Source organism: Myotis yumanensis, unplaced genomic scaffold, assembly GCF_028538775.1.
Source record: "Myotis yumanensis isolate MYYU_CA2020_CCGP unplaced genomic scaffold, mMyoYum1.0.hap1 SCAF_1, whole genome shotgun sequence".
In the NCBI taxonomy this organism is placed as follows: Eukaryota; Metazoa; Chordata; class Mammalia; order Chiroptera; family Vespertilionidae; genus Myotis; species Myotis yumanensis.
Window position 1 is genome coordinate 184260780 of NW_027223752.1, and position 27999 is coordinate 184288778.

The 27999-nt window shown below is 39.8% G+C and overlaps 1 protein-coding gene and 1 pseudogene across 2 annotated transcripts in view; one reads left to right on the top strand and one right to left on the bottom strand.

Moving 5' to 3' along the window:
* ARHGAP24 (Rho GTPase activating protein 24) overlaps positions 1-27999 on the bottom strand; it is a 554910-nt gene that overhangs the window by 511994 nt on the left and 14917 nt on the right. The window contains exon 1 of one of the 2 annotated variants that reach the window (XM_070393371.1): positions 9946-10065. The exons of the other annotated variant lie outside the window; for it this stretch is intronic. The gene's annotated coding sequence lies outside the window, so the exon portion shown is untranslated. Of the gene's footprint in view, positions 1-9945; positions 10066-27999 lie in introns of those variants that run through there. 2 annotated transcript variants of the gene reach the window in all.
* Positions 52-11109, top strand: LOC138992737 (pancreatic progenitor cell differentiation and proliferation factor pseudogene; annotated as a pseudogene).

A 27999-nucleotide genomic window follows, 5' to 3' on the forward strand; every position in this document is an offset into this window, starting at 1 on the left:
TCCATAAAACCACTGGGAAATGGGAAGTTGCTGTCACCAGCAACAGCGTGAATGGCGGGAGCTTTGGCAACGATGGCAGCCCCTCCAGTGCCTTCAACATTAAACGTAAGGGACCTAGGGGAAACTATTCGCTCCCTTGACCTTGGGCATGGGCAGCTCCAGAAGGGCAGTAACACCTTCAGCCAACATCAGTGGTCTATCTGCCACTTTGGGCATTGCAGTAAGCAGGGATTAGCACGCTAAGTCAGAGCAAGTAAGGTAGTAAATGAAAGGCATTGATTCTAGACTTTCAACTCTGACCATTCTTGATTTCTCCCAGACCAATGTTGAAGAAATTCTAGAGAATTTAGAGTTCCTTCAGATTTTGTGAGTCAAAGCTATAGAAACACTAATTTGGGGTATTTAAATGATTGTTATTGCAATTCTGTTCTTATAACTGACTGCCTAAAACACAATGAGTATAATATGCTTTTTATATGGGATGAAGGGACAGATAATAAAGGACTGACTGGGCAGAAATTACTTTGGGGGGGAAAAGGAACAAGTGGGACCAAGAAGTAATTTTAATTGTGGAAGGGATGTGGAAACAGGTATCACAATCCAACAAAAGTGAGAGAGAGCAAAGATAATTTGGCACCAGGAGCCACAGCCTGAACATCCATTCAGTAGAGCATGGCTCCAGAATGACCCATGATGTATTCCCCAGAGGATGCCAAGTGCAAAATGTGGCTGCTTTCTCTGAGATCACTGAGAATCCAGGAGGAGGCCTGGGAGTTTTCTGCCAAAATGGAGTAAGACCTAAGAGAGGCTTAAACTGTGGAATGCAGATTACATAGGGTCAGGGCTTTTTAGGCCATAATAAAAATTTGGGATTTTATTTTGTGTAAATGAGAAGCCTCTGGGGAATTTCAAGGAGAAGAGTGACATTAAAAAAGAATCACTAACATTTTAAAAGAATCAAAGACTGCCAAGGAGAAGTAAGGGTGGAAGCAGGGAGCTGCAGTAATCTAGGCAAGCAATAATCTAGATAAGCAATAATCCTTTGACTGGAGCAGTAACAGCAGTGAGAAAGAGCTAGATTCTGGAAGTATTTTGAAGGTAGAGAAAACAAAATTTGCTGATGGAATAGATCAGTGATTTTCAACCTTTTCATCTCATGGCACACATAAACTAATTACTAAAATTCTGTGACACACGAAAATATATATTCTTTTAACTGATCTGACAAAAAATTAGGTATAATTTTAATTTATCCACGCCAGGCTATTGTTGTGTTGGCTGTTGTCATTTTTTTTATTTGATGATCTAAGGGAAAAGAGATCAGTGCCCCTGACTAAATAGTCAGGTATTGCATGTTTTAAAATTTTTTGTAACACACCGGTTGAAAATCTCTGGTTTAGATGCATAGTGCTAAAGAAATTATAGAGAGGATGACACCAAGGTCTTTGGCCTGAGTTACTAGAAGGATATAGCTCCCATTTGCAGTGATGAGAAAAGTGCAAGAACAAATTCAGTATAAAGGTTAACAGTTCCTCCCGGCTAGTGTGGCTCAGTGGTTGAGAGTCAAACTATGAACCAAGAGGTCATGGTTCAATTCCCAGTCAGGGCATATGTCCAGGTTGCAGGCTGGATCCCCAGTATGAAGGAGGCAGTAGATCAACAATTCTCATTCATCATTGATGTTTCTATCTCTCTTTTCCTCTCTGAAATCAATAAAAATAAAACATGAACAGTTCCTTTTGGCATGCCGAATAGACATCCAAGCAGAAATGGCAAGTAGTACTTGGACATATGAGTCTGAAATTCAAGTGGTGGTCTAGGCTAGAGTTCTCACCAAGACATGGGTTTAAAACCAGAAGACTGGGTGAAATCACTTTGGAAGTGAGTATAGATGAAGAAGGTGCCTGATGATTGAACTATGAGAAGACTAACATGTAGAGGTCAGAAAAATGAGGAAGATCCAGAGAAGACTGAAAAGAATCAGCCAGTAGATAGGAGAATATTATGATAAATATGTATATGTGTTCAAATGAAAATATAGGAAGAAAAGAAAAAAGGAAGGAAGGAAGGAAGGAAGGAAGGAAGGAAGGAAGGAAGGAAGGAAGGAAGGAAGGAAGGAAGGGAGGAAGGGAGGAAGGGAGGAAGGGAGGAAGGAAGGGAGGGAGGGAGGGAGGGAGGGAGGAAGGAAAGCTATTTCTAGGCACTGGAATTGTAGGCACGTTTATTTGCTTGTTTGTGCTCTTCTAATTCATATTTCTTTTGTTTTGTTCTTCAAACTTCTTATAAAGAAAAGTTTTGGAAATAAGAATTTGTATTATAAAATGAAAAAATACAAGTTTTAAATATTTAAAATACAGTAAGAGAGCAAGATTGGGACTTCTCTGGACTAGATGGAGGATTGTCTTAAACATGATAAAGTATACATTACATTCCTGAAAAGAACATGAATGCGGGAACTATGGGCCCAGCTATTAGGCCCTGGGCCCCTTAAGCTCTGCTGTATGAGCCAATGAGGTTATGAAGAGCTAGACTGGCTTCTTAGAAAGAATGGCAAGCTGGAAGCCAGAAAGAAAAAATAAAAACAGAGAGAGAATGTAAAGTGATCTCTAGAGTAGAAGAGGCCCAAGAGTAAAAAACCTCTAAAGGCCCTAGACTCAGGATAAGAGAAACAGTTTACAGAGTGGAAGCGGCAGGAGGTAAGGGCAGACACTGACTGAGCATGTACTAGGTTGCCACATACTAGAGACCAGGAATGAGAGCCTGAAACCCCAAGAGGCTGAGAATAAAGCCTACACAGCAGAATACAAAGTCAAATTCCCAAGAAAAACTGTATTCTGAGAGCATCATTAGAGCTCCAGGATCAAGCCATGACTGAAGTTAACCCTGGATTGTTCAGCTGTCAGCTAATACATTTCCTTTTTGTATTACAGAAAGTTTGAGTTGGGTTTTCTATCATTTGCTGACACAAAAATCCTGACTGACAGGATAATGACATTAACATCTAAGTTGATACTCCCTAGCAATAGATTCTTTCAAGAAACTATTAGTTTTGAAGTAGGACGCCAAAGGTGACATTATAAAGTGAATAAAGCTAATTAACATTTATTTGACACTTAACCATATGTTAGACTGGGTTCCAAGTATTTTACAGATTTGATCTTCTTTAATTTCCCCAACAATGAGACAGGTGCTATTACTATCATTATTAATTTCATTTTATAAGTGAAAAACCGGAATACCCAGATTCCCACCGTTTAAATAACTGATGCAACATAGACATTCTCTGCAAGTTCAGAGAAGAATGTATTCTCGAGTGACAGTTTCTAATGTCTCAGTCTTTGGTTGATTCTCAGCCTAATAATGCTTCCAGGTCATATGACATTATATTAGAAACAATACATTTTCATCTCCAGGCAACTTAGCTTTCTTCCCAAAACATTGTATTTTGTTTAGAGTTTAGTAAATGGGAACAAAAAAACCCTTTCCATGTTTCACCCATGCCAACCAGACCCTGTAGTTAAAATTAAAAGTATGAGATGAAGAATTTTTCCTTTTGATTTCTCAAAACCATTTGCTCTCAAGCTGACATCAAAAATGGGATGTTTCTTATGGTTTAGAATAGAAAATCCATAGAAGGCATGTCTCTTCCTTTCACAAGTGGTTCTGTGAGACCACTGAGGCAGAAATCCTGGGTCCTGTGTGAGCACTAGGAGAACTCTCCAGAGAGACAAGGCGTGCCTTCCACTCCTTCTGTTTAAATCCATTTTCTTTTCTCAGCTTTCTGAAAACCCTGACCTAAATTTCAACTTGCAACAAGGTTGTGTATTTGCTCAGCTCTTAGTTTAAAATGTTTCACCAGAGACTCTACAAGGTCGAAATGATGATGGTGTTGAGCTTGAACTGTGGTTCATGCATGGTCAATTCAAGTCAGTGTGTTTTTATTAGCCTGGCTGAAAATGGCTTTTGTGTTTATGAATTTATTTTGCAAAGGCTCAGAAACTATACCACTTTACTTTAAGTTGCCTCAGGGCACAGATGCGCATAAAACTTGTTAATTAAAATAGTAAACTACCTAGGTTGTAGATAAGGAGCTGGGAGCTATACTGATAATTAAACAAAGGCTGCTAATAAATCAGGGTCTCCAAGCTGAGCTAGTCAGACTAAAAGTACAAATTTCTTAAATGTTTTACTGTGACTTCATAAAGAAAATTTTGGAGGAGGTATGAAAAGGTAGGAAGAGATAGGAGCATGTTACATAACCAGAGGTTCAAGCCATTTTCAAGCTGAAATCTATAGACTAATGTGGACTCTGTAGACAATAGAAGCAGTTAGTTTTTTTGAACCTATAGCCAGGGATAATATGGGATATATAAGTCTAAAGCTTGGTTGAGTAGTCTGCACTGTAGATATATATTTTTTTAATTTTTTAAATTGATTTTTAGAAAGAGAGGCAGGAAGAGAGAACGGGAGAAAGAAACATCCATGAGAGAGAGAAATATCAATCAGCTGCCTCCTGCATGCACCCTACTGGAGATCAAGCCTGCAACCTGGGCATGTGCCCTGACCAGGAATTGAACCAGCAACCTCTTCGTGTATGGGATCATGCTCAACCAACTGAGCCACATTGGCCAGGGCTGTAGATTGATATTTAAGAGTTAAAAGCATACAGATTCTATGTGAAACCAGACTTACATGCAAAGTCAGTGGGGGAAGAAGAAGCCGAGAAGAGAGGAGAGGAGAGGAGAGGAGAGGAGAGGAGAGGAGAGGAGAGGAGAGGAGAGGAGAGGAGAGGGGAGGGGAGGGGAGGTGGGGGAAGGGAAGGGAAGGGAAGGGAAGGGAAGGGAAGGGAAGGGAAGAGAAGAGAAGAGAAGAGAAGAGAAGAGAAGAGAAGAGAAGAGAAGAGAAGAGAAGAGAAGAGAAGAGAAGAGAAGGGAAGAACCTTGGAGTTAAGACAACTAATGGAATTACCATAACAAAGATTCAGATCGTACCTCTTCATATTAAATAAATTTAAAAAATAATTATTCAGATTCTCTAAAGCAACCTATTTATATTCAAAATGATGGTATTGGGTATAAGAGCTTTTTAAAGTGAATAACAGAATTTATTCTTTTTAAGTGATGCAGCTTAACTGAATTTAACTATTCGTCCAATCAGTTTGAATGTATTGATGATCATGCTAAGGTTCACAACAGGCAAAAGCTCAAGACATATCTCCTGTTCATGTTCTGAGTAAACAACACTAATTGCTGAATTTATTTGCTATATATTTTATTTTTCCAAATAAGCTGGAATCCTATCAGCCCAATTTTTCACACCAGAGATCCAAACTCAGTCATTGCCCCATCTGAAGTTAATAACTAACATTTAGTCCTTTGAATTAAAGTACAAAAAGATTAAGAAATGGCCCCAGCTGGTCTGGTTCAGTGGATAGAGCATCGGCCTGCGGACTGAAGGGTCCCGGGTTCAATCCCAGTCAAGGGCACATGCCCAGGTTGTGGGTCCAATCCCCAGTAGGGGGCATGCAGGAGGCAGCTGATCAATGATTCTCTCACTGATGTTTCTGTCTCTCTCTCCTCCCTTCCTCTCTGAAATCAATAAAAATATATTTAAAAAAAGAATAAGAAATGAATTCTTAAACTTATTTTTACTTTTATTATTTTATATGTCAGTCAATGCTTTGTCTTATTTTTATAATGTTGATAAAACAGAAATCTATGTCAAAAAAAACAAACAAACACTGGTTGACTTTGTTTACTTAATGTTCTTTGGAAATTTATGTCTCTGTACATTTCTCTTTTTCTTTTTCTTCTCCAGCTGACATTCAATGACTTACAAATTACTGTTTTATATTCAAAGTTGCTCTTGATCTTTCTCCCATTTATCCCCACTGCTGCTACCATTTTAAATATATTTTAATTAATGTATAATTCATAAACAAGAAAATGCTCAGGTTCTAAGTGTACAGTTTAGTGACTGTTAATATATGTTAATCCCCAAATAATGTTCAACCAATCAACATACAGAAAATTTCCACTTCCTATGTGATTACCTCATGATCCTTTCCAAATAATCTGACTCTCAGACTCATTCTTGAAGCAACCATTGTTCTGATTTTCCTTGCTATAAATTAGCTTCACCTATTCTAGAGCTTCAAACAAGTAAAATCATATAGAGTTTATTCAATTTTTTCTGATTTGTTTAATTTGGCTTAATGTTTTTGAGATTCACCCATTCTGCTAACATTAGATATTTGTTTCTTTATATTGCTAAATAGTGTTCCATTGTATGAATATACCACAATTTTGTTTATCCATTTCCTGTTGATAGACACTTGGGTTATTTTAATTTGGAGTTATAAATTGCTATGTGCATTTTTGTGCAAGTCTTTTTGTGAACATGTATTTTCCTTCTCTTGGGTAAATATATAGGAGTGAAACTGCTTGTCAATGACCTCATTTAAGTCATCATTGCTAACCTAAATTAGAGAAACTCTCTCCTAAAGGATATCCCTATTTCATTTTTCTCCTTCTACCTTGTGGTAGACAGAACAATGGCCTTAGATAACCATGTCCTAATCTCTGGAAACCTTGAATATGTTACCTTAGATGGCAAAAGGCACTTTGCAAGTGTGATTAAGTTAAGAATTTTGAGATGAAAATATCCTGAATTATCCAGGTGGGTCCTGGATAAAATAGGAGGAAAGAGAGAGAGGGAGAGAATGGAGGAGAGGGGCGGGGGGAGGGAAGAGGAGGGGAGGGGAGGGGAGGGGAGGGGAGGGGAGGGGAGGGGAGGGGAAATATTTGAAGATGCTATGCTGTTACACTGCCAGCTTTGAAGACAGGATGACAGAGGGGCCCTGAGCCAACTAGTGCAAGCAGCCTCTAGAAACTGGAAAAGGCAAGGGAACCAATTCTCCCTTAGAACCTCCAGATGGAGCACAGTCCTGCCAGCACTTTGCTTTCGGGGCTCCTGATCTCCAGAACTGTGAATTGTGTTATTTTAAACTACTAAGTTCATGGCAATCTGTTATAGCTGCAAAAACAAAAACAAAAAAATCACATCTTCAAAAACTTCCTATTCATTCTGCCATCAGAAAGATAATTTTGACTTGAATATTGGATTTTCTTATTACCTTGCCAAAATTTTTTCTCCAGGTTTAAATCAAAATGCTAGCATATCACATAAAGCTCCTTAGTCTCATCCCCTACCTATCTACCCAGTCTCCCTAAGAATACTTTGCTTCCTATTTAGCAATCTGTTCTTGATTTCCCAACACTCCATACTCTTTCCTGTGACTTCTGCCCCAAGGCTTTTCCCCCTAATGATTTAGCAAGCAAATCTCTACTCATTCTTAATGTCTTAAATCCAGCATTACCTTTACTGCAAAGCCTACCCTGACATCTTTAGTCAGGATGCAGACCTTCTCTTTGAAGATCCCATAAAGACTGTATTGTGACATTTGCATAGTATATTACACATTTTCCATTAAATATCTGCCTCCAACTAATCTGTGAGCTTCTCGAGGTCAAAGGTCATGGCTCTCTCTTGGTATACTCCCCTTTCCTAGTAAATATTAAGTACTCAATCAGAGCTACTGAATAAATGAATGAATATATAATTTAATATTCTTTTAATTATAATTAAAATTTTCCAGTTAATACTTACATACACTTTTATCATCTTAAATCCTGCCACTCATTTATCATTTTGTGTCTAATACATCCTACATACTTAAAGACTATTATTCCAGTATTAATAATCAATAAAATGACAACAATAGAGAATTCTCTCATTCTAGAAAAAAAATTAAGTATTTTGGATCATAAGTTTAATATTTTAAAAAGGCACTTAAAGGAAAAATACACCAATATATAATTGTTTTCATAGTAGTCTTACACATACATATTTTGTGTCATGATATACAAGCTTCTGAGGTTTACTCTATAATCATGCATGCATACCTTGGGGGGTTGCATTGAATTAAGGGCACTTCCAGTTCTAATAGTAATTTCAAGTTCATGAATGATTCCTTACTTGGAGTCAATAAAATCTATATGGTCCCAAAGTTGACATGATAAAACTCTTCTGCCGAGAATAAAGTTCAGAGCCACACCCCCTCCTCAAGGTTGACTTGAGAGGTGCCATCTGTGAGGGGTGGGCTCATGGACCTCTTGTTCACTATACAGGTAGTGCCAAAGCACAGTGCCCGAACCTCAAATACTTGCTGATTTAATAAATGAAAAAAAAAATTCTATAAGATTCCTTGGAGCTAGATTGGAGAGAGAATCCTAAGGTTGTTACTTGGCTCGAATTCACAGTGGACATAATAATTAAAATAATCATTTTTAGGTCTTTTCTACCCCCTATAAACCTTTCTAAAAAAGGATTTTCTCCCTGGCGATTACCACCAACCTTCTATTATTTTTCTATTTCCTGGATTGTATGAAAATCCCAGTGAAGTTCATTAATTTTACTCACAGTGAATAACCTCTTTCCATCTTTGCCTGCAAATCCTACTGAGATGCTGACTTCCTGCTTATTTTAAAATACAGATTACAAAAAAATATTGCAAGAAAGGGAAATGAATCAAGGAGAGCAACAAAGGAAAATGTGTGCTCTTCTGTTGCCAATCCCAAGCCCACGTCACTTGAGCCAAACACACTGAGGCTTATTTGGTCTTTCCGCCCCCTTCGCTGGCACACTCCAATTGCCCGCAGACCTCGGCAGTGTAAAGAGGTTCCAGTTGTTCCAAAGTTCTCTCCCTCCATGTGCGGATCTCAACTGTGTGCTACATAACCTCTCTCACCAATTTCTCCCAGAGCCAGTCCTACTCACTCTGTTTTGTGCCTCATCTGTTGCCAGAGTGCTGATATCTCTCTGCATTGGGCTTCCTCTGAGAACGCTGACTGACTGGAAAGAAGCTAGAATGACACCAGGAAACTAGACCCCAAAACTCTTCTGTCACAGAGAGCAGCAGAGTCTTCCTGGTGGCCCTTGACAACAGAGACCTACAGAGTATGGACAGAACTACAGCTCCCATGATGCCATGCCATTTGAAACTGTCCACACCAAGTGTCTGAAATGCCCACACACGAAGTTCTGTTTTGTTTTTAATAGTCCCATGCTGAATATCTCAGTGCAGGAGACTTCCTTATACTCTGCCCTCCTTGTGGCACATACTAGTACAAAATAATACCTTCCGTTTAAAATGGAAATTCTTTTTAGTTCTCATCTGTTATTAATGGATGTACTTGGAAGATATTATACAAATAATTTATCAGAGTGTGTATCCAAAAAAAAAAAGACATTGCACCTGGCTTATAAATTTTAATTAGCACCCAAATGAGCATCTGATTATGGGTGAGTTTCTGCTAAGTCACCTGTTCCAGGCCACACTTGGCTTGGCAAAGAGGCTCTGATATCTTAATAGCAGAAGGTATTGGCGGTATTAGTTTAGCCTCAGTCTCCATGGCAATCCCTTAATAACACAACACAGCACAGCACCATATGTACTCCCTCACTGATAAACGGCTTTACCTGCAGGCAATTTAATAAATAACACAGGATGAAGGTGATGATTATTAAAATCGATTAAACAAATGCTGATGCCATCCACAGCTCCAGCAATGACTGAGCGTCCCCATGGGCCTGGGGCTGCACCAGGCCCCTCAGAACACACGAGAGACACCACTCCCAGTCCTCCAAGCTTCTTCCCAATAATGAGAAAAGGAAGAAAAGTTCCTCCCGACTTTTTCCATGGGGTTAGGGTTTTATGGATTGTAATAAAAACAAAACAAAATCTGTTTCCTTCTTTGTATGTTAAAAAATCATTCTTATAGTAGAGAGAATTTCCTAGGTCCACTTTCCCATTTAAATCCTCCCAGTCCATATAACTTTTGAGTAACAGACTCCAAAAATCATGTGCTTGCCAAATATGCCTACCTCTAGGTGCCACTTAATCAGCTTCTCAGATCCTGGAATCTTCACTCTCCTGCCCCAGTTCCTCATTTATCCTCTTTGGGATCTAGAAGCCAAAAGTAGACGCAGAGCCAGATCTTGCTATAAAGACTTCCTCACCTTTTCTAAAAATCTGGAAAAGGCTCACCTGTGAAGAATGTGTTTACAGAGAAAACAATTAATTGTCCCTTCCCTGCTCAGGCTCTTTCCATTCCCCCCAACCCCCTCCATCTGGCTCCACCCTTCTCTCCCAACCAGATCTGCAACTGACTAAGCTCGATGAGCCCAAGACTGCCCCAAGCAGATTCCTCAGTCCTTCCAATCCATAACCTGCTCCCTGCTCTCCTCCCTGATAAACCCAACCTACCAGGCTTCTAGCTTCTCCCAGTTAAAAATATATATGCTTTTCCTGATCAGCTCCATCCCTTACAACTTCTCCAGGGGTGACCCTCTTAAAATAGAAATTAGATCATTCTTTTGTTTAAAACCAATAGCTTTCAAGTGCATCTACAATAAAATACAAACTCTTTCCCACAGGCTACATTAAAAGGTTCTCGTGGAGCCACCTCCCACGCTCCCCTCTGCAAACGGGCTCTGTGGCTGTGGCCTGGCCAGTGTGCTCAGTGGTTGAGTGTCGACCCCATGCACCAAGGGTTGCCTGCTCAATCCCCAGCAGGGGGCGTGCAGTTGTCTTTCTCCTGGAAGTTTCTATCTCTCCCTCTCCCTATTAACAAAAATTAATAAAAACTTTTTTTTAAAATGGGCTCTGTGGCCTAGCACCTCCGTTCCCGCCACCTGTGATCACACCCACAAGTGGTTGCCCCCGAGGTTCCACCAGTCCACAAGCCAGTGCCTCACTCCTGGTCACCCGGGACTACTCCCTGTGCCGCCTGGGTTCCACTGACAGTGACAGCTCCTGTGGAAGTGCCGCGTACCCTGGGGAAGCCATTCCCCACCACCAAGGCCGGCCAGCGTCAGTGGTGGGCAAGCTTCTTTTTTGGGAAATCCATGCCACAGTGCTGGAGTCCCCCGAGCACTCGGAATCTCCCAGGCCTCCAGCAGCACATCACCTGTGACCTGGCTCGGGAAGCCACAAGGAAGCAGCCTGGCGGCCAGCCCTGCAAAGCCACTGCCGGGCCTCCATGCTGAGGGACCACCACCAGCCACCAGACTTCCAGAGGCACTAGGTTCTCTGAGCACCTCCCTTCCCCCTCCTTACCTCACCCCATAGACTAGGTGAGCAGAAGCAGTTGGGTTCTTTTATATCAAAACAGCAAACACCAAAACGGGAGTTGAGAGAGCCCCGCTCTTTACTACCCAAGCCACCTGGGAGCCTTCTTGACACCCCATAACCCTGTGCCTTGCACCAAGTGGAAAATAAAGCACAAGCAGCCAGGAAAAAAAAAAAAAAAAAGGAGATCCCCTCCCTATCCCTTGAACCGCTAACTCTCTAGCTTACACACACACCCTCGTACCTGACTTGCTACCTCCATCTTTCAGGTCTCAGCTCCTCAACATCACTAGTGAGTAGGCAGAATAACTACCACCCAAAGGTGTGTTACCTCCTAAGCCCTGGAACCTGTGAATGTTGTTACATGGCAACGAAGACCACAGTTAGATTAAGGTTGCTAATCATCTGATTTAAAATTAGGAGAGTATCCTGGTGTTCCCAATGTAATCACAAGTTCTTAAAGTGGAAGATGAAGCTATGACTGCAGAAGAGAGAGCCAGAGATAGAAAGAAAGTAAAAACAGGGCCAGGTCCCCAGGAATGTGGTTGCCTGGAAGCTAAAAAAAAAAGGGTAAGGAAAGTGATTCGCCCAGAAAGCCTCCAGAAGGAATGCAGCCCTGCTACTGCACCTTGATTTTATCTGAGACCCATTTTATACTTCTGAACAACTGAACTCCAAGATAAGTGTGTGTCATTTTAATTAAATCACTAAGTTTGTGGTAATCTGTTACAGCAGCAATAAGCAACTTATACATACATCTTCGCTGATTCCCACTAATGCAATACGCCCCCTCCTGATATTTGCCAGATTTATTCAACCAATATTTTATTTTTGCAGCTCCTGTGTTCAAATGTGGTGTTTGCTCCTGTAGATATACCCCGTGAACAAAATAGACATAAATCTCTTCCCTCGTTATGCTTACCATCTAATAGATAAGCCCCATATTTTTTTTTTTCATCAGAACTTGGGATTTTTAATGTAATATTTCACAAACTGGGTTTTTGTTTGGAGAAATTTTTTTGCTTGACTCTCCCATGAGAGACATCGTTTCTACATAGCTCATCATTATGCAAATTCAATAATGTCTGACACATAATGTGTTCAATAAATATTTATTGAATTAATAAGTGAGTGACAATACATATTCCTCAGAAGTTTCTCTTCTCATTATTTATTCTCTCTCTGGTTCCTTTTGTTCCTATGTATTTATTAATCAAAGAGCTGTGGATCAGCCATGTGTAAAGGAACTACGCCCCAAAAGAGTCCTAGCAGTATGGCTGTCATAATCAGTTAGGGCGGCTATATCAAGAGTATCATAGTCTGGGTGGCTTAAAAAATAGAAATTCAGCCCTGACTGGTTTGGCTCAGTGGATAGAGCGTCGGCCTGCGGACTGAAAGGTCCCAGGTTTGATTCCATTCAAAGACATGTACCTTGGTTGCGGGCACATCCCCTGTGGGTGTGTGCAGGAGGCAGCCTATCGATGTTTCTAACTCTCTATCCCTCTCCCTTCCTCTCTGTAAAAAATCAATTAAATATATATTTTTTTAAAAATAGAAATTCATTTCTCACAGTTCAGGGAGACCAGAAAATCCAAGATTAAGACACCAGCATTTCCTGTGTCAGGTGAGAGCCTTCTTTCTAGTTGCCGATGTCCATTTTCTCATTGCACTCTCACACAGCAGAGAGATCATCTCTCTTCTGCCTCTTCTTAGAAGGGCACTAATCCCATTCATCCCTCATGACTTAATTCTCTCTCAAAGGTCCCACCTCCAATACCATCACATTGGGGATGTATACTTCAAAATATGAATTTGGGATGATATATTTAGTCCAAAGCAACAACTATGTGCAATTTGGTATGTTTAACCCCAATTAGCTATGATAACTGTTGTTTCTTAATTCTGACATTTCCCCTACTAATGTCTCTGAGAGGGAAGAAACCATGTCTTATTCCTTAATTGTCTTTATGATTGTTAAAGTAGAAATGTTGTTTGATTTTAGTTAGATATTAGAAATACTGTTAGAACTTAGTTAAAAATCATTTTACTCTGTGTGACTTAGGAATTGAGGTGAAGCAGGACTGCGCTCCTGATAACCATGTGTGTGATGATGTGTACTCCTCCCCCCTGAGAGTGAAACCGTGTGTTTACGAGTTTGTTTACTGATATGCCCATTGGAACTAATGTTAAACTTGAGATCTTGTTATGCATTTTGTTTACCAGATTTCCCCTACTCCCCCTGGACTGCCATGGGTACCTCAGGCTATTTAAAGGGTCGCCAAATACCATTCAGGTTGATCATTGCTTGATCGCTGATCGCTCTGATCCCAGCACTGCACCAGTGGCTGATCGCTGGACTGCCTTTGGCATCGCTGATCGCCCCTGGTCTGCGTGCTGTCCCCCCTCCCGCTCCGCCAAATGCCAGAAGAATGGCTGAACCTCCCGTCGACCTGCAAAGAGTACCCACGTACCTATCGCAGAGGCCCGGACAGGGACGCTGTCCCTGCAGACCAGACCTGACCTGACTCCTCCAGCCACCAACGGCGCCCAAAGCTGCCTTGAGAGGATGCCACAGGCCCGGGACACACACTAAGCCTGTACCCAGGGCACCAGGAACCTGTATGCTAGTAATAAAGTGTGCTGTGTGATTTGCAACTGCATAAATTTGTGTGGCATAATTCCTCCGGCAGTCTCTATAAAATTACTCACGTGTTTTAATTATAAGGTCAGATATTAACGCCTGCCCTCGGCCCTGCCTGCTCGGAGTAGTCTCTTTGCTGGCAACTATTTAATGTCCGAACACCTGCACGATTAAGTTTATCCCAAGGGACGCCTCAGATAACACCTCTCCTTCCTCCGACAATGATCCTATCATTTGTTGTTGTGCCTGGAACACTCAATGGCTGACTGTTGAATGAACGAATAAACAATGACTATATCTGTATTTCAGATTACAAATGTTTATCAGTTGAGGCTCCATATAAATAATTGCTTCCCTCCACTCAGAGGATGTACAGCAAAATAGTGACTTGCTATAATTATAGCAAGATTTTCCATGAAAGTACGTGGACACAAGCCTAATAGTGTTTGGCTTTTATTTTGCAGGCAGGAGAGTGGTGAGTACATGGAGTACTTTTCCATATGTATGTAAGGGAACAGTAATTTGAATCAAGTATTTGTTGAATAGTTATTTAATGTCTACCCCTCTTCAGGGTGGCCATATCCTGTCATCTATGGAAATGCTATTTATAAAGTTGATGTCCTAGAAAATTTTTCAGCCTGGCCTGTAGACTATCTCAACCCTAGTGCCAGGCACACTTAGATACAAAGGAAGACTGAAGAACAGGTATGGTGGAAGGTGGGGGTTGAGGTGGGGGGACCATGATCAAGGCCATAGAAAAAGCATTAGCAAAACATAGAGATGAGAGGACTGTAAAGTCTCTTAGTTTAAAAATCTCCCAAAGTGATAGAAAATGAATTTCTTTTTATAAGTGCATGTCATATGAGGATATATTCAAGAATGAATACTTTTGAATTAAAATAAGTTGTCTTCATACATGAAAATATATTTTTAGTCTTTTTTAACCTTTGCATATTTAGTTTTCATTTTAAAGGCTGGAATAATATAAACATGACTGTAAAGAAAAGTGAATATTTAATAAGCTTTCTTTCCTTTTATGAAACTTCTCAATTTATTCCTGCTCTTTTTACGATACTGTCCCTTTCACTTCTCCATTGATTTACTTTTTAAAACTTTCAACTTGTAATAATCTTTCTGTTCTCTATTAGGAAATATTTAAACTATCTCAAATATTAGGCATACTAATTATAATAAAAATCTCAAGTTTACATTTTTTTCCAGACTCACTTATCCTAACACTTGAATTTTCACACTACAATTTGACGATTGCATTAGGATTACAGTGCCGCTGTAAGGTTAAAGGTACAACACTTCAAAATCCTTAACCAAAGCAAGTAGATATTAGGATGCAAAGTTAACTTAATTTTCTAAGAATGAAGATTACTCTTAATCTTGTGACATCATGAATTATGTGCTTGATTCAAAAAGGCTGGCTGTTGTTGAACAGACCTTTAGTGGTGCTTTATGTCAGTGCCATTTAAGAGATAGTGGGTGATGCCTCAAAACATTTACCTTTTGAGATGCTGATCTATAAGGATACCCAGTCTTTTCTCTTGCCTCATACCACCTCATTTGGGCTCTTGATTTTCAACATACTTTGGGCAATAGTTTGGGGATAAATTTAGCTTCAGGCTACTCCATTAAGAAAAATCTGTCTTTGCTAGTGTGGGAGTGAATAGTGGTGATTGCAGGGAACAAAGGAAGTGATTACTCAGCACCCACAGGTCCTGTTAGTGCTCACTTCTTTGAGTGATAGATATTTTGAGGAAGGAGAATGATAAAGGTTCTGCCTTAATCTAGTCACAGATGCCTTAGGTTCTTGCTGCTTGTAGAATGAATTTATCCAAAGCCCTTCTTGAGTAAGAAAGCCTTTCTCAACTGCAAGGTCATATTTCTTTGCTAACTAGATATGCTTTTACAGGAGTACGTATATAAACATATTAAATATGTATTTAATATATAATTTAATATAAGAATATATTTTTTAAAATTTTTGGCATTTGAGTTTCCAGAGTCTAATTATTAATAGGAAGGAATACCCAAATCTGGAAGCTGATGGTTATACAAATCAAAAAGATGCTGTAGGGAATAATGAGTATTATAATGTGTTAGAGCTCAGTTGACTAACGCATGGCATTAATGATGTCAAATCACTGGCCCCAAACCTATAGAGCCATTTAGTGTCACACAAAGAAAGAGGTTGCTAATTAAGGAACCCTTGGCCTTGATATTGAAATGTCTGCTATTGGTCCCAAACAAGACAGCATGAACATTTTAATGAGTCTCATATTCCCACTGGAAAAACAGGTCATATGCATTATTGAAAATCAATACCATTACTTTTAGTATATAAAGAAAGAAAAACTCTTTTAAATGAAGAATATAAACAAGCCAACCAAACTCACCATGTAAGCCAGTAATGAATTTAAACACAAAATGATTAGGATGTGGTTTTAAATCTGTTATGACATTTATTACCTAGATATCATTGGACAAGAATCTTAAACTTTCCTGCTCTGACACATGGGATTGTTGTGAGTTGTAAATGTGCTATATGTCAAAGTATTTAGAATATAGTAGGTGCTCAATTAAAGAGGGCACATCACTGACATGTGTTAATTACTTTCCCTAAATAACCACCACCCCAATAGGTACATGGGCACAGGGACCTTTTAGTCCTCTCTAATTTGCCAGCAGCAATAAACCCAATTCAGTTCAAATAAATGAATGTGGATTATGTCCTTACTTCAGGACAAGTGAAGTAGTATATATTAAAGATACAACAAAAGATAGGGGCCAAGCCTCAGGGAGTTCAAACTAGTAAAATATTCACAGACAGACAGTTCACAGTAAATGCTGGTTGAAATTAATAGATAAATAATAATAAATAGACAACTAATGACTACTGTTACATACCTTCTGTGTTGAAAAACAAAACCACAGCATATTAATGCTTTTTGTCAGATAATTCTAGCCATAACTGCTAAATTAATCAGTGGGTGAATGCTACTAACAATTTAAGATGAAATGTGAGTAGGTTATCTTTGTTGTGTTTCACTCATTCCAAAATGACAGTAATGACAACTCCACAAATTAACTGTGGAAAAACCAAGGCAGAAATTTACATTGATGGGAGTTAAATTTGCCCAAAGAATATTGAATAATTTGTTGTTTTCAGCAGCAAGCTAAAGAAAGAGCAAACATGTACTCTGAATTATTGATTCTCAAAAACACATTAAGTAAAGCTATTTTCTGCAACAGATGCTATTCTGATACTGGATGTAATATATACCTTCAAGATAAAAATAGCAGTTTTTCAAACTTCATAATTGTTTTAGACGTACTATTTTCTTTTGACCACATACAATAGTCCATCCCTCTCACCACAATCAACCCTTCCACGTGGTAACTACAAGAGCAAGAGTTTTTCCCTTGACCCTGTTTCAATAGCATGATTTTTCAACCCAGAGGAGGGCCTCAGGTTGAATCAATGGGGGTCTCCATAGGAATCTGGATTTGGTACCAAAAAGAGAAAATCAGACTAGATTCCTTCCATCAACTAAAGTTGTAGATCAGTGGTTCCCAAACTTATTTGGCCAACCGCCCCCTTTCCAGAAAAAATATTACTCAGCCCCTGAAAATTAATTTTTTTATTTTATTTTAATAGCAGTTACTCATTGCCCCCAAATGCACCTGTGGCCATCACCGCCCCCCTGGATCGCTGCAGCGCCCACCGGAGGGGTGGTAGCGCCCACTTTGGGAATCACTGTTGTAGATTGTTAAAAACCAATCTGAAAAGAACCTGTTACCTATGCACATGGGCATACATTTATATATATATATATATATGTATATATATATATATATATATAATAAATTCATAGATAGGGATGTGCATAATCTGCTTTCACAATCAAAATGAGATGTCTCATATGAGTTCTACCTGTTTCCAAGGTCACCCTTTTTCCTGTCTTCAGGCTCCATGCATTATCATAGCACCCTTGGGGTAAAATAAGCTATTTGCTTAAGTTGATTCAATTTGGGTTTCTGTCACTTGCAGTCAAACAAGTTTTAATACAAGATTGTATCATCAGTGCTTCTCCAGTTAAAATATAGGAGGACCAAATTTAAGTAAGAAAAGAAAAAAAAGAAGATTCAGTCACAGACCAGAAGACAAATTTAAAAATGTGTAAAAGATGTCTTTCGGTGGGGGAATTGATAAACAAACTGTGGTACATTCATACAATAGAAAATTATTTGGCAACAAAAATAAATGAGCTATCAAACCACAAGAAGATATGAGAAAACTTAAATGCATATTACTCAGTGAAAGAAGCCAATCTGAAAAGGCTACATGCTGTATGATTCCAACTATATGACATTGTAGAAAAGGCAAAGCTATGGAGACGATAAAAAGAGCAGTAGTTGCCAGAGGTTAAGGGGAGGGCAGGTTGAATAGGCAGAGCACGGAGGACTTTCAGGGCAGGGAAACTACTCTGTATGATACTATCATGCTGGAAACTTGTCATCAGGCATCTGTCAAACTTTATAAAATGTGTAACACATAGAGTGAACCCCCCCTCCAATGGGCTTTAGTTCAATCATGTATCAATATTGGCTCATAAATTGTAAAAAAAAAAAAAAAAAAAAAAAAAAAAAACAACACACAAAAAAAACTACATGCCACTGTAGCACAAATTGTTAATAACAGGACAAGTTGGGGATTAGATGAGGGGATTTATGGGAACTCTCTGCACTTTTCACTCCATTTTTCATAAATTTCTCAAAAAATAGTGTTTCCCTTCAAATCTAACTCTGCCCCTCTGGAAGCAAATTTTCAAAGACCCTTTAATATGTTTTCAATGACAAAAATCCTTATATTATACCTTATCAGCACTTGACAACAGGGTTAGTGTCTTGCAAAGCTGCATAATTCACTTGTAATTTAAGACAGAGTGTTTATATGTGGGAGGTAGCCAATAAATACTTGATAAATAGCAGATAGATGAACAAGTATGATACTGTCAACAAGCTAATATGTAATCTTCAAGGATTAAAAATTGAAATAACTTTCTCAATTATATCTTGGTTTCTCTTCCCTTCATCTTTATATAAACCATTCACATGGCAAGTATACATTTCTCATGTGTCTAAAAGTATGACTCAATTTAAATTGGCTTTCAAGCTACAATTTTATTCAAAAAGAAAAAAGAAAAAAAATCCATGATGTTTCCAGTTCAAGATCACTCAATTTCCCTTTGATTTAAAATTCAGTTCTTCAGGGGCAAATACTCAGTCAAAGTCAGGGTTTCCCTTTTAACCCCTTATCCCTTAAGATAATTTAAGTTATTAAAGGGCTTACATGTCATCTGTGAAGGAGACTGGGTCTGGCCTTTGCCCTTCCTGGACCACACTGAGGCTTAGCTGCCCTCACCTTTAGCCATGGCAGCCAGACTCTGTCCCCACTGCACGTACACCATTAACCGCGGCAGGGCCTCTGGTGGTAGGTGTGTGGGGCTGTTGTCTTTCCTTTCAACCTCAAGCTTTCTCCTGGCCCCCAGCTCACTGCCAACTTACCTTTGCCGTCCTGGGGTACATGGGAGCTTCAGGTGTCTTTCTACGTGATTTGTAGGTACCCTGGGTGCTGTGATGCTGTCTAGTTTTATTTCCCAACCCCTTGTGGCCTTAGGCCTAAGGCATTTGTGCTGGCTCTTCCCTCTGTCTGGGGTGCTCTTCTCCAACATATCCATGTGGCTCACATGGCTCTTTGTTAAAATGTTGCCTTCTCAATGAGGCAATCCCAATCACCCTTTAAGTTTTAACATATTCCCACATACCGATTCGCCTTATTAATTTTGCATATTATTTTTCCACAGTTGTTATCACCTTTTAAGATATTTTCATTTTTTATTATGTTAACTGTTCGTGGTCTGCCCCCTTCTCCCATCTCTAACGTAAACTTATAATAACACAGAATTTTTTTTCCTCTTTTGTTTACTGACTTAATCCAAGTTCCTAAAACAAAGCCTGGAATAGAGTAAATGCTTAATAAATATGTTTTGAATAAATACATCTCTGGCCTTTTAAAGAAAACTAGTCCTCCATGCAATATAGAACACGTCTGTCAATACCAGCCATAAGGAACAATGCCTGTTCCTGTCATTCACACACATTCTACACCCTCTAGCCATCCCACCTCCCTGCCTGCCTATAGTCTCCTTTTCTATTTATCCCAACCTCTCTAATCTCAGGGTCTTTTCTCATAAGTTCAAGATCTGTCTTTGGTCTTTCTCTTTCACTGGTGACCTCTTTGTACTCCTTTCCCCAGCTTATCTGCCTTACCTCCCCCTTAAACTATTGTTCTGTAAACTGGGTTAAGTAAGACATAATTTATCTACCAGTCCTCATAATGGAATTTTCATTGTACCTTGTATTCTCACCCTCTCTGCTTCAGATAGTAAAGCTGGCAACTGACAGCATAGGAATGAATACAACTTCTTAGGGGGACAGGATAGAGTGAGACATGCTTCAGTATGGAAACCTGGAAGTACTAGTACTATGAGAAAAGTCAAATAAATGAGAGGAAACTAAAAGGAGAGATAAATAAAATTAAAGAGGTAAAGAACTCTTGGAAATCAATGGGGAAATTTTTTCCATGAAGACAATGGCCATCATTAGTACCAACGCTGAAGTACAGTCAAGTAAGATTAGATCTGAAAATTCTCCATTGGTTTTAGTAATTAACCGTTTGAGTCCCAGGGGGTATTGAAAAAACACTGTCGAAGAATCCCAAACAGCGCATTGTCCACAATGTTCGAAATGTGCTGGGTTTTCTCGACATAAAATCTCAGCAGCGCAATTGCGCTGCTTGGGACTCAAACGGTTAAGTAGGTCATTGTCATCAGTTTATTTAGAATTGGGGAAGTTTGGAGCCTGGACACCAGATAGCAAAGAACTGAGGGATGAAAAGGGGTTTCACCAACCTATTACCAGACATTTGTGAGTGAGCCCATTTGTCACTAGAGAATTGCTCAGCTGAACCCAGTCTAGAGCACCGAGCCATAGACTCATGAACTAAATGAATGGTGTTATTTTTAAAAAAAATTTTTTAATATATTTTATTGATTTTATTTTTTACAACGAGGAAGGTGAGAGGGATAGAGAGTTAGAAACATCGATCAGCTGCATCCTGCACACGCTCCACCCCCTCCCCCCACTGGGGATGTGCCCACAATCAAGGTACATGCCCTTGACCGGAATCGAACCCGGGACCCTTCAGTCTGCAGGCAGACGCTCTATCCACTGAGCCAAACTGGTTTGGGCATGAATGTGAAGTATGGTAGCAACCATCTCAGGTAGAAACTGTAGTTTAACTCTAACCCTGCTGTTTGGCTTAACAATAGAAAAGTTATTTTGATTTTCTGAATTGTATACATCATCCCATTTGATTGAATGACTATCCCATTGATTGTTATCTTACTGGTTTTAGAAAGCACATTTTATTTTACCTGGGAAGGAAAGCACAGTTATTCCAAGGTCAGAGGGCTCTAGACCCAAAACTGTAATTTAGATAACATGCCTAAATTTAACCCAGGTTACCCAAGGGCTCTAGACCCAAAACTGTAATTTAAATAACGTGCTGTTTCTGCTTCTATAAACTGCTTTTTTGTGAACCAGGTTCCTCATTCCAAACCCTGGGATGTAATCAATACCTTTGTGATTTTTTGCTTATATAACCTTGGAGCTGCAACCATCTTGTTACTATGAGATTTGGGAAAGCAAAATGGCCCCTCATAGTCCTGGATTGCAATAAATGTGACTCTTTAATTCGACTTCTTGAGGCGTCCTTCTGTGTTGATAACAACAAATGGTGTTATTTTAAGTCACTTAATTTTGAGTGGATTTTTATGCAGCAAAATTGATATTTGAGCAAGACTTCACCATGTATAAAATGGATGGGAAGTAGTTTAGAAAGAGAAAGAATCTGAGAATTTAGAAAAAAGGGGATAATAAAGCAAGGTACACAGGGAGTGTGAAAGAGTGAAACTCCAAGCAAATGTGGAGGCATAGGTGTAGATTGATTCACATCCTGGAGACTCACAGTCACAGCCTAGAGATGAGTCAGAGGCCTGAGGAAAGTTACAAAGCTCTGATAGGTTCCCTCTTAATTAATGCTGTTGCTAAGAGACTCTGACCAGTCACACTACATTTATCACTGTACTCTTTCCTCTCCATCCATTTCTGAATTACCTCGCAATGAATACCACACATAATTTAAATCACTGTTTACTGGGTGGTTTTGCCTATATATTTGCTATGCAATGGCAATCCAGTTGTAACAATTCTATAAGTTCTTCAAATTTAGTGTCTAAGACACTATATCCATCTTAGGGTTCCTCTTCTTGTTAGCATCTTAAAGAACAAAGATTAGACTACATATCACATGTATCACATGACCATTATTTGAAGTTCAAGTACAATGCTTCAATACAAATCTGACTTAATCAAATACCAAAAAAATAAAAATGATTTTTATTTGGGAAAATGAGGGGTAATGGACTGAATTGTGTGTCTCCAAAATTAATATGTTGAAGTCTGAACCCTCAGTTCTTCTAAATAGGACTGTATTTGGAGACAGGACTTTCAAAAGGGCAATTAAAGTACAATGGAGTCATTAGAGTAGGCCTTACTCCAGTATGACTAGTGTCCATATAAGGATGGGAGATTAGGACACAAAATACACAGATAGAAGAACAAACATATGAGGACACAGTGCGAAGGCAGCCATCTGCACTCCAATAACAGAGGTCTCAGAAGAAACTAGCTATGCCAACACCTTGATCTTTGACCTCTGGCCTCCAGAATTGTGAGAAAATAAATTTCTGTTGTTTAAGTCACACAGTCTGTTATTTTGTCATGGTTGTCCTAGCAAAGCAATACATGAGAGGATTTTTTAAATTAAAATTAGGTCAAGGAAATAAAAGTTATATTCTCTAAACATGCATCAAGAGGAATGCCAGCAATTTGAATTTGCTGAGAGAATAAAGCCATGAACTGGAGGAAGCAGACTGATGTTGGTGCAGGTAATAACCAATCCTGGGGAAGAACTAACATCCAACAGTGGCAAACAGTAACCCAATATGTAACCAAGAAACTCACTTAGATGGGAGGAGGTCTAGTCTAAAATGTAGAGAACCCCCAGCTCATACACAGGCATATCATGGGGCAGTGTTAAAAGTCAGGTGGATACGGTTCTATTTGTGATGTTAAATGCATACAGAGTAGACTATATCTATCTGTAGGTATGAGAACAGAGTTCGGTTCCTGAGCAGAAGAGGGTTTGAAAAACTAGGGAGGATAACAGAGTTCTAATCAAGGTGACTAGACAGGTAGGTAGTCAAATCCCATATGGAAACCAAAATGTTCTTCCAAACACAGCTTAATTACTGGGCCATCAGAGTTAAGTCAACTGAAAGGTGGTTATGGGAAAAAAAGTCATTTGGTAGCAAATGAGAGTTGACTCAGCTGGAGTATAACTAACTCTATAGCCCCACCTGCTGGTTGAAGCCGAAGATGGTTAACATATGGCCAGCATTTGCCAGAGCTGTCCCAGGAACAGGAGCTGACCCTCCCAGTGTGGTCAATGTCCTTAGCTAAAAGAAGTGTATCAATGTCTGCTGAATGGATGCAGATATGGTATGAAAGCAGCAAGGTGTTCTGGGATCAGAAATTGCATTAGATTTTCTAAATCGACCTTTTTACTCCTGAAAAAGGATTAAAATGTTTCTCCATATTTCCACATTCTTAGAACTCAGGTATCTAACGTAACTAAACTTAGACTGTATTTCTAAATCAATATCTCAGGCACTATCTCAGGACTGAATATATCATTAAAACATTTTGTGTCTGTGAGGAAAAAGAAGGATTAGTTCCAATAATTGTTCTTGCTTTCTTTGAAGGTCACCTCAACACAGGGATACTTTCAAAAGAAACACAAATCTTACCTCCAAAAGCTTGGGTTTATTGAGATCTTGCAGAGATAACCACATCTCTTTAGATGCATCCATTATTATTTATAAACCTCATAGAAAGATGAATTCACAAAGGAAAATTATGTCTAGATATATTAGCCAGAGTTATGCCCAATAATACTAACACACAACCCCCAACATCTCAGTGGCTAGCAAAAACTACCTGCATGTCTCTCTCAGGTCTTCACATCGTTCAGAACGGATCTGCCTCAGGTTGCAAGTCAAGTTCAGTTTCAAGTCTGCTACACAAGCCTCTTATCCTGGGACCAGTGGCTTCCCAGAGCATGGTCGTCTCATCTAGGTGGCGGAAGGACAAGAAACCACACCTAACCATGCAAACGTATTTTGACTCTCAGTTCATGTAACATCTGCCAATGTTTTATCGGCCAAAAAGTCACATCACCAACCCTGAAGTCAGTGGGGTGGAGATGCATACCCCACCTACTCTACTGGGAGGCAATGCAAAGGCTGAAAATGTATAGTTTATTACAGAGTGAGAGTGAAGTTGGGAAACAAAAATCTACCATAAGGATAGTTTGTCAGTCCCGGTAGCTATGGCATCTTCAAAAGTACTAGAGCTTGTGGGGAGGGTGCGATGGGAGAAGTCTGCAATAAAGTCAACATTAAAATTTTTTAAAAATATATTTTTATTGATTTCAGAGAGAAATGAAGAGGAGTGAGAGAGAGGAACATCAATGATGAGAGAGAATCATTGATCGGCTGCCTCCTGCACACCCCCTACTGGGGACTGAATCCGCAACCCGGGCACGTGCCTTTGACTGGAATCAAACCTGGGACCCTTCAATCTGCAGGCTGACACTCTATCCACTGAGCCAAACCGGCTAGGGCAACATTAAAATTTCTAATAAAAAATAATTTTAAAAAAACTACCTGAGCTTAGAAATGAATTTTCTAATGCCTCAGTTTCTAGGAACTTAGACCATATGTGATTTTTACAAACAGAATTTGTACCTGCTAGCAAATTCTGTCTTCACAGTGGGATATATAATTCATCACAAGGAATATGTCTAAATTCTTTGCTTTTAGGTGATTAAACTATGATATAAAAATCATTTATTTGACTTTTTTTATTTAGTGAATAAAAGTAATCTTACTTGTCAGCTGAATAGTTAAAACATTTCCAGGCAGCCAATGTAATATAACAGAAATTTACAAAACTATCTCCAAGGGTCATCACCAAATGGTAGGTTCGAGAAGTTTACTTTGACCAGTGATTTGTAAGAATGAGATCCCAGACACAGAACTATTGGCAAATTAAAGAACCCGAGTCTTAGAAGAGACAAGCTCTTGGATACCGATACAGTGCTATGCCCTGCTCAGTTTTAAAACAAGGCTCTGAGCTCCTTCCACTGAGAATCTCCCACTAGTTCAAGCACCAGTGACCACTGCAATCTGCACACTTCTTGGAGAAGTAGGAGGCATCAGCGCATTACTCTTGAAATCCTAGTTGTTAAAAGCGTGACCCATGTCTGGGTAGTGATTCTCGTTGTCAGTCTTCACACTTGGACCAATTCCCTAATCCATGCCATTTGTAACAAGGCTTCCTTTCACTGAGAAATTAGTGAAAGTTAATATGTAAGAATATATTAGACAAAATAAATACTAAGAAATAGTAGAAGCTGCTTAAGATTCTAGCAGTTAGGAAGTTTAAAATCTGTACATCTGGACACCAAGCATCAGTATTATTAACAGGGTAAGAATAGAGACACCTGTACTTCACAGGAACACAAGATTTCCAGTAACCCAGTGTCTGATATTGCATAAATGTCAACTTAATATTACAGATCTTATTCCTTCTGAGAACTTGCTACCATTTTTATTTCTTGTTAGTTCTTAAAGTTGTAAAATGTAGAGACATTGGCTGAGATATCCCATAGAGTTTTGGAACAATAAAATCTTGCCTTATTAAGGTCCCTAAATGAACTGACTTATCCATCATGATGCACATTCCGACATAAATAAGGAATTCAAAGTATTCGTATTCCCTATGCTCCCTGAGAATTCTGAGTTAAGGCAGCCAAGGCAAACTGCAGCTGAACTGTGAACATCGTTATGATGTCTGCATAGTGACTCCTGAGAATACCAGACTCCACCAGGATGAACACAATTCTGAACACTTACTAGAAATGCCAGAGAAAAGAGCCTACTTTTTTTCCCACTCTGTATGGATACAGCAGCACCTGCCGAGAGCAGAGGTAGGAAACTCTTGGCACAGAGGGGTTCCTGAGTCCAGGGCTGGGTGAGCCAAGCTGTGCAGGAGAGGTGAACACCTCGTCCTCCCTTTTGATTGCTTCCCCTTTCCTTTCACATCACTCCCTCCACTCACAACCCCCCTCTGGTTTCCTCAAGCAATCTCCAAATATCCTATCTAAACTTCCTAATTTCTTTTGCTTTTCCCCTAACAGCAAGTGTCTGACGTGGTAACTGGCCTTTGCCTTCTTTCTTCTCTCTCTTGTCTCCATATCTTCCCTTCCTCTTAGATTCTCTCAACCCCTGTCTTTTCCTTATTTCCACTCTACCTTCCCATGTGCTTGTATATTAATTACTTCCATTCAAATTATGAAATTGGGGCTGAGAAGGAAGCATAGAGACAACCCAGGCAGAAGCATTCATTTTACACATGAGGAATCTGAGGCCCAGAAAGGGTGTGACTTTCTCAACATCACCTGCTTGTACCTGAACTCAAGACTAGAAGCCAGAACCACTGACACCAGCTCATTCTCTTCCCACAATGGCTAGCAATTATCAGCCACTCGGGACAACGACAGCTTTCTTCCATTTTTCTCACGACAGCACCTATTTATTGGCAACCAACAATGTGATATTGCTTAGCTGTGAGCATGATGAGAGTCCAGATATGTCTGCCAGCCCCACATTAGAATCAAACAATAGCCAAAACCGGTTTGGCTCAGTGGATAGAGCGTCGGCCTGCGGACTGAAAGGTCCCGGGTTCGATTCCGGTCAAGGGCATGTACCTGGGTTGCGGGCACATCCCCTGTGGGAGATGTGCAGGAGGCAGCTGGCCGATGTTTCTCTCCCATCGATGTTTCTAACTATCTATCTATCTCCCTTCCTCTCTGTAAAAAATCAATAAAATATATTAAAAAAAAAAAAGAATCAAACAATATGTTAGTCACCAAAAATTCACCCCAACTGTATACCCTTCTCCCTCCAGTTCCATAGGTCGCCATGTCTAATCTCAGAGACATTGCCCTGTTCTTTTCTAGGTGCCAGTGTTGCCAAAGGTTTGGGTTGGTGGGATTTCTCCATCGCTAGTGGGAATGGGGTGGCTCCTGCAATATCTGCAGAAAAGAAATTGTCTAAGACTTGAACAGGATAATGAATGGTTTTTATTTGCAAAGAGTTACATCCCTCAGTTTTGCAAAGTCCCATTGTCTTTAAACCAGTCCTAGAAAATATGTAGCTGGGGCTCCGCAGACCAAAAGCAGGGCCAGTGTCCAGAGTTTCCATTCCATGGTGGAGCTGGGTCCGATGTAGCATCAATCTAGATTCAGTCCATCAGTCCATTGTGTGGGTGAATACAGGGGAGTGTGCCCCCTACAACAGGTGTCCCAAGAGAGCAAGGGGGCCACGAGTGAAAGGGCAAGACAGAGAGAGAGATCCCTTTGTTCAGGAGTTTAAATATCAAATCTTTCCATATTTGTAGTGGCCACCACTCCACGCCTATTTTAGCCAATTCGCTGTTCTCAGGTGCAACTGCCAGAAAAGCACCTTCCTACATTACTCAGACCTTACTGGGCATGTGTCCATTGTCCAGTCCCTTCCCACAGTGATATTTGGGGAACAGACTTGAAGAATGTTAACTTCAGCTCCTGGCAAAGCTCTATAAATGGCATGCCTATATTACCTACTTTCCCTTTCCTCCTTTCCAGTTAATAACAGCCAGGTGATTAACAGTATCACCAGGACCACTCCCAACCACAGGGCGCTGAAGTACGGGGAATGGAATCATAGTGTGAAAGTGGATCAGGCAGAAGTAGTGACAAACTCCAAACCATACATTTCAGCAGCACAGGGTGTCTTGTGGTGGGCAAAGCTTCCCACTATTAGAGAGCCTAGCTTGCTACTAGATAAACTGTCTCCTGTCTGGCCTT